This window comes from Henckelia pumila, chromosome 1 (genome assembly GCF_033568475.1).
Source record: "Henckelia pumila isolate YLH828 chromosome 1, ASM3356847v2, whole genome shotgun sequence".
Classification (NCBI taxonomy): Eukaryota; Viridiplantae; Streptophyta; class Magnoliopsida; order Lamiales; family Gesneriaceae; genus Henckelia; species Henckelia pumila.
The window spans coordinates 69,913,434-69,923,378 of record NC_133120.1 but is presented as its reverse complement, the minus strand read 5'-3'; the positions used below and the strand labels follow the sequence as shown (position 1 = coordinate 69,923,378).

The window sequence follows — 9,945 nt, the reverse complement described above, 5'->3', positions numbered from 1 at the left end:
ATTATTTTTAAGTGTGAAATTAAAATAATGAAACCATATAATTAAATTTACGTGTGTTAAAAATATATTATAAAATATCAGATTATAAACGCTATTAAAATGCATATTTAATTTTATAAGCCCTCATTTCACATGATCCGGAATTTTTTTAGATCCAATTAGAAGGAAGAAGGAAAGATTAATAATGCAATTAAAAGAATCGTGTATGGGAAGACATGACAATATTTCATAAGTCATATGCGTCTTTCTAATTAATAAGTAAGTAGTTACCTAATTAAGTATATTAAAATAGTAGATAATGAACAAAGAAAGGAAATGAACATGTCTATACGTGCAGCTAGCACATAATAACTTGGAATTTGGGGGAAAAAGGTGGAGATGAGAGACACGTGATTCGTGAACGATTGCACGCTTTCAACCTTTGGAACATCAATTTTATATATATTATCATTTCTCTCATTTTTATTCATTATTTTCACACAAACCCAGAAACAATATTAAAGCACGGATTTGACAAATATTTCAACTAAATTCTAGAATAATTCTAAATCTCTGAAGTAATTTCAGGAATTGTGTTCCTTGGTACGACTAATTTAATTAAGGTAATTCGTAAGTTTCTTTACTATCATGAAACCTGGAAATTTGGTGGTCATGAGCTTCTGAATTGTGTAATTATGTATGTAATTAATTGGAACTGCTGACAAATACTTTGTGTTGCGTATATATTTCCATTGTAATTTTTTTTATGCTTTAAGGTTAGTTTAGTATTTTCCTATCTTTGTAACCTAGGTATATATACTCTTTTATTTCTTTGTATTGGACTAATAATTTATCTTCTTGGTACAACCCTTGTAATTTTGAGTTACCGGCAGAAGCTCTTTTTTCTCATCTTTCTCTCTTCTTTCTCATCTTTGTTTATGGGTTTAGATTTATACCATGAATTCTAACATGGTATCAGAGCAGGTCTTATAGTCTTTTTGTTTTTCCTGATCCATCTCTGCGATGAGTTTGTTGGAGAGTTTCAGGAGGCAGAGTGCCCATGGTTCTGGTTGATCGCTCGATTATTTTCTCCTCGCCCTACGGGTATTCTTAGTTGGGTACTTCTGGTTTTTAGTGTCTACTTCTCCTTGTTTTCTTTTGGTTTAGTGTGGTCTTTCTCTTGTTGGGTTTTACTGCTTGCTTATTATGGCTACGGAAAGGGATGACTCTTTATAGTCTATCAATGTTAAATTGGATGGTAAAAATTATGAATATTGGAATTATGTCATGAGAAATTTTTTGAAAGGGAAGAAGATGTGGGGATATGTTGTTGGAACTAAGCTCAAACCTGAAGATAAAAATGATGAAAAGTTTGAGGAACAATTTGATGTCTGGGATGTAAATAATTCAAAGATCATAACTTGGATCAACAATTCATTTGAGAACTCAATTGGCATACAACTAGCAAAATATGAAACAGCTAAGGAGATTTGGGATCATTTGAAGCGATTATATACTCAGTCTAACTTTGCCAAACAATATCAACTAGAAATTGATATTCTGTCGCTCCAACAAAGAAACATGACTGTTCAAGAATTTTATTCTTCCATGAGCATTCTTTGGGATCAGTTGGCTCTTACTGAATCTTTAGAGCTTCAATCATTTTCTCCTTATATTGCTCGCAGAGAGGAACAAAGACTGGTTCAATTCTTGATGGCGCTTCGAGATGAATTCGAAACAGTTCGTGGTAATATTTTGCATCGCACACCCCTTCCCTCGGTTGATTCTATAGTAAATGGATTGCTAGCGGAGGAAATACGCCATAAATCTCAAGCAGGAAAAGGAATTCTCTCTTTACCTGACTCTTCTGTGTTGGCAGTTCCTACTCAAGCACCTTCGAACTATCAGAATAAATCTATCTCAAAAGTTTCCAGTGATGAATGCAGTTATTGTAGAATTAAGGGTCATTGGAAGGCTCAATGTCAAGAATTATTAGATAAATCATTGCATCAACAACGACAACCTCAGCCTTCAAAACATCAATATTCTCAATTCAATCAACAACAAAAACGTGGTTATAGAAATCCACGATCTAATGTTGCAGCAGTTACACCATCATCAAGTGCTACATCACCAACCAGTCCCATGATGGAATCACTCGCAGATTAATTTCACAAGTTTCTTGCGTCTCAGCCACAAGCCATGTCTGCCTCAGGTTTGCCATCCATAGGTTCTTCAGGTATATCTTCCTCTATTTGGATTTTTTTTTTTATTCTGGAGCATCTCACCATATGTCTCCCAATTCTTTCGTTTTTGATTTTATTTTCATAAAAATTCTACATCAGTCATGACTGCAGATGACACTTCTATGCCTTTGGCAGGAGTTGGTTTAGTTATCACCCTCAAATTATCTCTTCCTAATGTTTACTATATTCCTAAACTTACATTGAATCTTGTATTTGTTGGTCAATTGTGTGATTCTGGATATTCAGTCTCATTTTCTCCTACCTCTTGTCATGTGCAGGATCCACATTCTCAGAGGCTGATTGGGACAGGTCGTAGGCAGGGTGGTTTATATGTTTTGGATGAGTTAAAAGTACCAAGTGTTGTAGCCCCTAGTGTTGATTTGTCCTCTTTTTATTTGAGTCCCTCTTCCTCTAAGTTTTATTTGTGGCATTCTCGTTTAGGTCACATATTGATGATTATACTCGTTATTGTTGGGTTTATCTAATGAAAATTTTTTCTGAACTTGAGCATCTACGATGCTTTTCGTGCCCTTGTCAAAACTCAACACTCGTCTGTTATCAAGTGTTTTATGTGTGATTTAGGTGGAGAGTATACTTTTAAGAATTTCAAAGAATTACTTGTTGTCGATGGAACGGTGCTTCAAACATCATGTACAGATACTCCACAACAAAATGGTATTGCAGAACGAAAACATAGGCATATTATTGAAACTGCTAGATCTCTCCTATTGTCGATCTCTGTTCCTCGTGAGTTTTGGGAGAAGCATTTCTTACTGCTATTCACATCATTAATAAAATTCCATCTTCCCATACCTCAGGTTTGTCACCCTTTGAAAAACTTTATTGTTCTGTTCCAGATTACTCTTCATTACGAGTATTTGGATGCACATGCTTTGTTCTTCGTCCTCATATTTAACGTAGCAAATTATCTTCTCGCTCCGCTATCTCTGTTTTTTTAGGCTATGGTGATGGTCGAAAAGGATATCGTTGCTTTGATCCTTTAAATAAAAAATTGTATATTTCTCCTCATGTTTCTTTTCTTGAACATATACCTTTCTTTTTTATTCCATCTAATTCTCATGATATGTCAAAGTCTGATCTTATTCACATTGATCCTTTTTTGACTGATCCTGATATCATCTCTATAGACAATGATATTATAGCTCCAGATGAAACATATACCCCACGTTCTCCTACAACTGTCTTGCCACCCCTTGAGATACTAGATTCTGCACCTCGCCAATCTCAGCGTACTCGTAAGTCTACTCAATTACCAGAATTTGTCTATTATTCTTACTCATCTTCGTTTACCTCTTTCTTGACAACAATTCACAATCTTTCTGAACCTCTTTCTTACAAAGAAGCAGCACTTGATCCTCTTTGGCAAAAGGCTATGGCTGATGAACTCATGGCTTTACACAAGACACATACTTGGACTCTAGTTCCTCTTTCCATCAGGTAAAAAGGCCATTGGTTCACGTTGGGTATATAAAATTAAGACCAAGTCTGATGGTACCGTTGAAAGTTACAAGGCACATCTTGTTGCTAAAGGATTTTCTCAGCAAAGTGGTATGGATTACGAGGAGACTTTTTCTCTTGTTGAAAATGACCATTGTTCATACACTTATTGCTGTTGCATCGACTCATCAGTGGAATATATCACAAATGGATGTGAAAAATGCTTTCTTGAATGGTGATCTACAAGAATAAGTTTACATGGTACCTCCTCCCAGTGTTTCCCATCAACCTGATGAATTTTGCAAACTTGAGAAAGCACTATATGGTCTAAAACAAGCCCCACGGGCATGGTTTGCAAAATTCTCTATTGTGATCACTTATCTTGGCTTTTATCCCAGTAAACATGATTCTGCTCTCTTTGTTAAGTGTAATATTGCTGGTCGTATTCTACTTTTGTTGTATGTTGACGATATGATTATTATCGGCCATGATGTTGATGGAATTCTGGAGTTAAAGTCTGAATTATCCAATCGCTTTGAAATGAAAGATTTGGGTTCTTTGCGATACTTCTTGGGTATTGAAGTAGCTTCTTCTCCTAAAGGTTATCATCTTTCTTAGTCTAAATATGCAGCTGATATCATTGAGCGTGCTCGTATTTCTGACGCCAAGACTCTTGATACTCCTCTTGAGGTTAATGTTCGATATTTTTCGTCTGATGGTACACCTTTAACATATCCTACTTTGTATCGTACAATTGTTGGCAGCTTAATTTATTTGACCATTACTCGTCCAGAGATTGCCTATGTTGTTCATGTGGTTAGCCAATTTGTCTCCTCTCCTACTACAGTTCATTGGACAGCAGTCATGTGTATTTTTTGCTATCTATGTGGTACTCTCTTTCAAATTTTATTGTTTTCATCAGCTTCTTCTTCCGAGTTGCGTGCGTATTCAGATGCTGATTGGGCTAGCGATCCCATTGATAGAAAATCTATCACCGGTTTTTGCATATTTCTTGGGGATTCCCTTATTTCTTGGAGAAGCAAGAAGCAAAGTTGTGGGGCCTTGGGTTGCTAATCTCAAGTTATGTCAATAAATAGATGCTTAAATAAATCATTCACGATAATTCAAGCAACAACAGAATTTTTTTTTAAAAAGTTGCACCTCGCTCGATCGGTTAAACATTACCAATCGAGCGAGCATAAAAATCCAACCCTTTGATTTGACAAATATCATGCCTCGCTTGATCGGTCAAACTTTACCGATCGAGCGAGCAAAAAATATTAACTCTCGGGTTCCAAATTACAGGCCTCGCTCGATCGGTTAAACATGGCCGATCGAGCAAGAATGCTCTGCTCAAGAATTTTGCAGACCTTGTTGCTGTCAAAAACCGATTCCAAACATGCTAAACCAACTCTGAACAAGCTAGCACAGGTCTAAAAAATACATATATACAAGTACTAAGTCTCAAGCATCATGCCATGTATTTCTTACATCAAACATGTAATCTAAAGATAATATATAAACTAAGAAACATAAGATGTTCTATAAGTTCTTCAACAAATTTCCTCAACTTCACACAAATTGCATTCTAACATGTTTGACACAACACTAACATACATGACCTCATCTACAACCCGAGCTCCACATGCTAAGTCACTCTCTTGAGCTACCCACATCGATTCTGGCCAGGTCCTGCCCCATCTGTTGTCATGCACACATACAAAACAAAACAACAGCCGAAAACATCCGGTGAGAATATAATCCTCAGTATAATCAACATATACATGCGTTAAATTAAATCATAACAACTCTAAACATATCTTCTCAAGTATAGAGTATATAACGCATATATCGAGAATTGATTCCTATCACACTGCGCCATCAAGATTCGTATAGGATCTTGACATGGATATCCATCTATCGTCATCCCATCGGACTATAAAATAAGGTCGTATCAGACACTGGCATAAGAATCAATTCATATATCATATCATATCATATCATATCATATCAAATAAAAATCCACTACCTGAAATGGATCAACAACATCAATATTAAATGATAACAAACAATACACAAGTATGTGGTTTGACGGGATAACTCAAGAAGCGTCATTCTCGAGTTGCAAATCACTAACTCTCGATGTTGTCTTATACCTTCTTGTTTTTTCTCGGTTCTTCAAGGCTTCGAATCTGAAATATAATGTCAAGAAAACATATATCAAACTCTATTCAAACTCACAACTCAATCTTCATTCGATCTGCACAATCAAATCAACTTCAAACCTAGCTCAACTTTTTCTTCAGTTCGAAGGCGGACTTCTCAAGTCGATTAAGCTTTATAATATGAAATAAAGCATATTAAACTATATATATCATCTAAGAATTCAACCAAGTTCATCTAAATCAATCAATATTCAAACTCGATCAAATTCTTGAACCGGCGGCATAACGACTGAAAATCGGTAACCAAAACTCACATATATCAAAGCTATCAATATTTAAAACTCAACTCAACACACATATCCGCAATATATCATCAAGAACCAGCATACTCAGATGTAAGGATTTTGAAATATAGGCTGGAAAATCATAAGAATCACAAACGATATCCGTTCTTTGATCCGGTTGCGATATAACGATGCATATAACGTCAAGAACAACTATATACCATCACCTCTGATTTCTCCCAAAAACCATAATTTCGAAACATGCTGAAAGAAGATAATACTTACATCAAAAGATAGACCTTCTTGCAAGGATTCCAAAACTTCACTTGGATTGAAAATCGGTTGGCCGGATCATGAAATAATGAAATATGAAACTAAAATTCCACTTGAAGAAGATGAAGTCTCGGTTCCTAGATGATGGAGTAGTTGGAATCTGATGGAAATAATACATACACACGTACAAAGGCATATCAATACAAGTGTCCTCATTCCAATTCATAATATGCACTTTGGCCCCTCAAAACTTCACCAAAATGCAATTGAGTCCTCGTCAAATCTTTTAATTCAATTTCAATCCTAAATAATTTAAGAATATTAGAATTTAAATCTAAACTCCAAATATTCTCAAATTAAATAATCTCGGATTAAAAATTAAATAATTTCAGGGATTTACAATTCTCCCCCTCTAAGACATGAGTTCGTCATCGAATTCATAAGCAATTTGTACGCACATAAGATAAATAAATAACAAAAATACTGAATAAGAACTCACATCAGTGAAATAGATCAGGGAACCTCTGTCTCATGTCTTCTTCAGTCTCCCACGTTGTTTTTTTAGTGCCATGTTGACTCCACTGAACTTTAACTAATGGAATAGTCTTGTTTCTGAGTTGCTTTTCTTTTCGATCGAGAATCTGAATCGGTTTCTCGAAGTAACTCAATGTGTCATCAAGTTCAACTTCATCCACTTGGATAATATGAGATAAATCAGGTTGATACTTCCTCAGCATCAATACATGGAATACGTCATGGATACCAGACAAAGATGGAGGCAATGCAAGTCGATAAGCTAGATCGCCTATCTTTTCCAGAATCTCATACGGTCCAATAAAACGTGGAGACAACTTCCCTCGCTTTCCAAATAGAACAGTACCCCTGAAAGGTGAAATCTTCAAGAATAATCTGTCTCCCTGCTCAAAACTCAAAGGTCGACGTCTCACATTCGCATACTTTGTCTGTCTGTCTTGAGCTGTCTTCATTCGCTTCTGAATGAGTTTCACTTTGTCAGTCATATCTCTAATAATATCAGGACCAATCTCAGGTATCTCTGTAACATCATCCCAGTACAACGGTGATCTGCACTTCTTCCCATAAAACGCTTCAAAAGGAGTCATCTCAATGCTAGTCTGATAATTGTTATTGTACGAGTACTCCACGAGTTATAACGAATCTTTCCAGTTAGTACTAAAATCAAGTACTACAGCTCAAAGCATATCCTCAAGTGTTTGAATCGTTTGTTCTGACTGTCCATCAGTTTGAGGATGATAAGCAGTAATCAAGTTCAAACGAGTACCCAGAGCTTGTTGCAGATTGTGTCAAAAATGAGAAATAAATCTAGGGTCACGATCAGACACAATAGATTTAGGCACCCCATGCAGTCTTACCACTTCTCTGACATATATTTTTGCCATCTGATCGTGTCGATATGTCATTCGATATGGAATAAAACAAGCTGATTTCGTCAACCTGTCAATGATCACCCAAATCGCATCACAACCCCGGGATGAACGTGGCAACTTCGTCACAAAGTCCATAGAAATATGATCTCATTTCCATTCAGGAATTGATAAACTCTGTAACAGACCACCAGGCTTCTTTCTCTTAGCTTTCACCTGTTGGCAATTTAGACATCTAGACACGTATTCAGTGACATCTGATTTCATCTGTTTCCACCAGTAATGATTCGTTAAATCCTTATACATTTTCCTGCCACCAGGATGAATACTGTATCTACTGCAATGCCCTTCTTTCAATATCTGTTGTTTCAAATCAGAAACATTTGGAACAACAATTAGGTTATTCACATATAAGATATCATCAGCACTGACCTTATACTCAGATTGATGTCCAGACTTAACCATTTCAATGGACTTCTGAATATTTTGATCTTCTTTCTGTGCATCCTTAATTCGAATCAATAACTCAGGCTCAGCTCGAATAGCACAAACTCGGATAGGCTTCATATCTGTCTCAAATGTCAATCCAGAAATACAAAAATCTTCAATCAAATGAGATACACCTACAGTAGATAAAGATAACGCACATACCTTCCTACTAAGGGCATCTGCAGCAGCATTTGATTTTCCTGGATAGTATTTGATTTCGCAATCAAAGTCCTTTAATAGATCTAACCATCTTCGTTGCCTCATATTCAATTCGGATTGCGTAAATAGATATTTCAGACTCTTGTGATCAGGATAAATTTCGAACTTCTCACCGTACAAATAATGTCGCCAAATCTTCAATGCAAAGACGATAGCTGCCAATTCAAGATCATGAATTGGATATCTCATCTCATGTGGCTTCAACTGTCTCGAAGCATAAGCAACAACATGATCTCGCTGCATCAGCACACATCCAAGTCCCCTGTGAGAAGCATCACAATAAACGGTGAAATAACCTGTACCTGAAGGGATAGTCAAGACTGGTGCACTCGTCAGCCTCTTCTTCAACTCAATAAAATTGTCTTCACGAGCTTCAGTCCAGATATACGATGCATTCTTCTGTGTAAGTTGAGTAATAGGTTTGGCAATACTCGAGAAATCTTTAATAAAGTGACGATAATAACCTGCTAAACCGATAAAAATCCGTATCTCTGGTATAGACGTCGGTCTAGGCCAACTGATCACTGCTTCAACCTTACTCGGATCAACAGAAATACCATCTCCAGATATAATATGTTCGAGAAATATACCTTCCGCTACCAAAATTCACATTTTGATAGCTTAGCATACAACCTTTCTGCCCTCAAAGTCTTCAGAACTGTTCTTAAATGGTCAGCATGATCACATAGATTCTTGGAATAGATCAGAATATCATCAATAAATATGATAACGAAATCATCAAGATATTTCTGAAACACTCTATTCATAAGACCCATAAATACCGCTGGAGCATTCGTCAAACCAAATGGCATAACAATGAATTCAAAGTGACCATACCTCGTTCGAAAAGCAGTTTTCGATACATCTTCATATCTTACTCTCAATTGATGGTAACCGGATCTCAAATCAATTTTAGAATATATCGACGAACCCTGTAACTGATCAAACAAATCATCAATTCGAGGTAAAGGATAACGATTCTTTACCATTGCCTTGTTCAGAAATAAAGGTATGAGAAGCTCCTGTATCAACTAGCACATAAGCAGGATAACCGCAAAGAGAACAAGTACCTGCTATCACATCATCAGGTGATGCCTGTTCCTGCTCCTCAGTCAAGGCAAAAACTTGAGCCTGCTGTCTCGGAGGTTGACTCACTATCTGGCTTCCTCCTTGTCTACCTTGTTGATGAGTCTATGGTTGGAACGAATGAATTGAAGATGCTTGCCTCTCGGGTTGAGCCACTGATCTCGTTGACCCAGCACCTTGAGAACTTCCAGCACCACGCTGTGGGAAGATCTCGCAAAATTTCCCGTCTGATTGTAGATATGACAGCTGCCAAACACTCCTCGACACTGGTCGCTGGCATGACGACCTTCACATTTGGTACAGTACACCTCAGAACCACTAGACTTTTGTCCAGCTCTAAACT

At 36.7% G+C, this 9,945-nt stretch overlaps 1 long non-coding RNA gene across 3 annotated transcripts; it reads left to right on the top strand.

The window, feature by feature from the left end:
* Window positions 1-857: 857 nt before the first annotated feature.
* LOC140875555 (uncharacterized) lies at window positions 858-4,462 on the top strand. Of its 3 annotated transcripts, none has more exons than XR_012148506.1 (3): window positions 858-1,083; window positions 1,665-2,218; window positions 2,504-4,462. It is a non-coding gene; the product is annotated as an uncharacterized lncRNA (long non-coding RNA). The 3 variants fall into 3 exon arrangements; XR_012148505.1 differs by having other exon boundaries at window positions 858-1,092; XR_012148504.1 differs by having other exon boundaries at window positions 858-2,218; window positions 2,504-3,481; window positions 3,587-4,462.
* The last annotated feature ends 5,483 nt before the right edge of the window (window positions 4,463-9,945 follow it).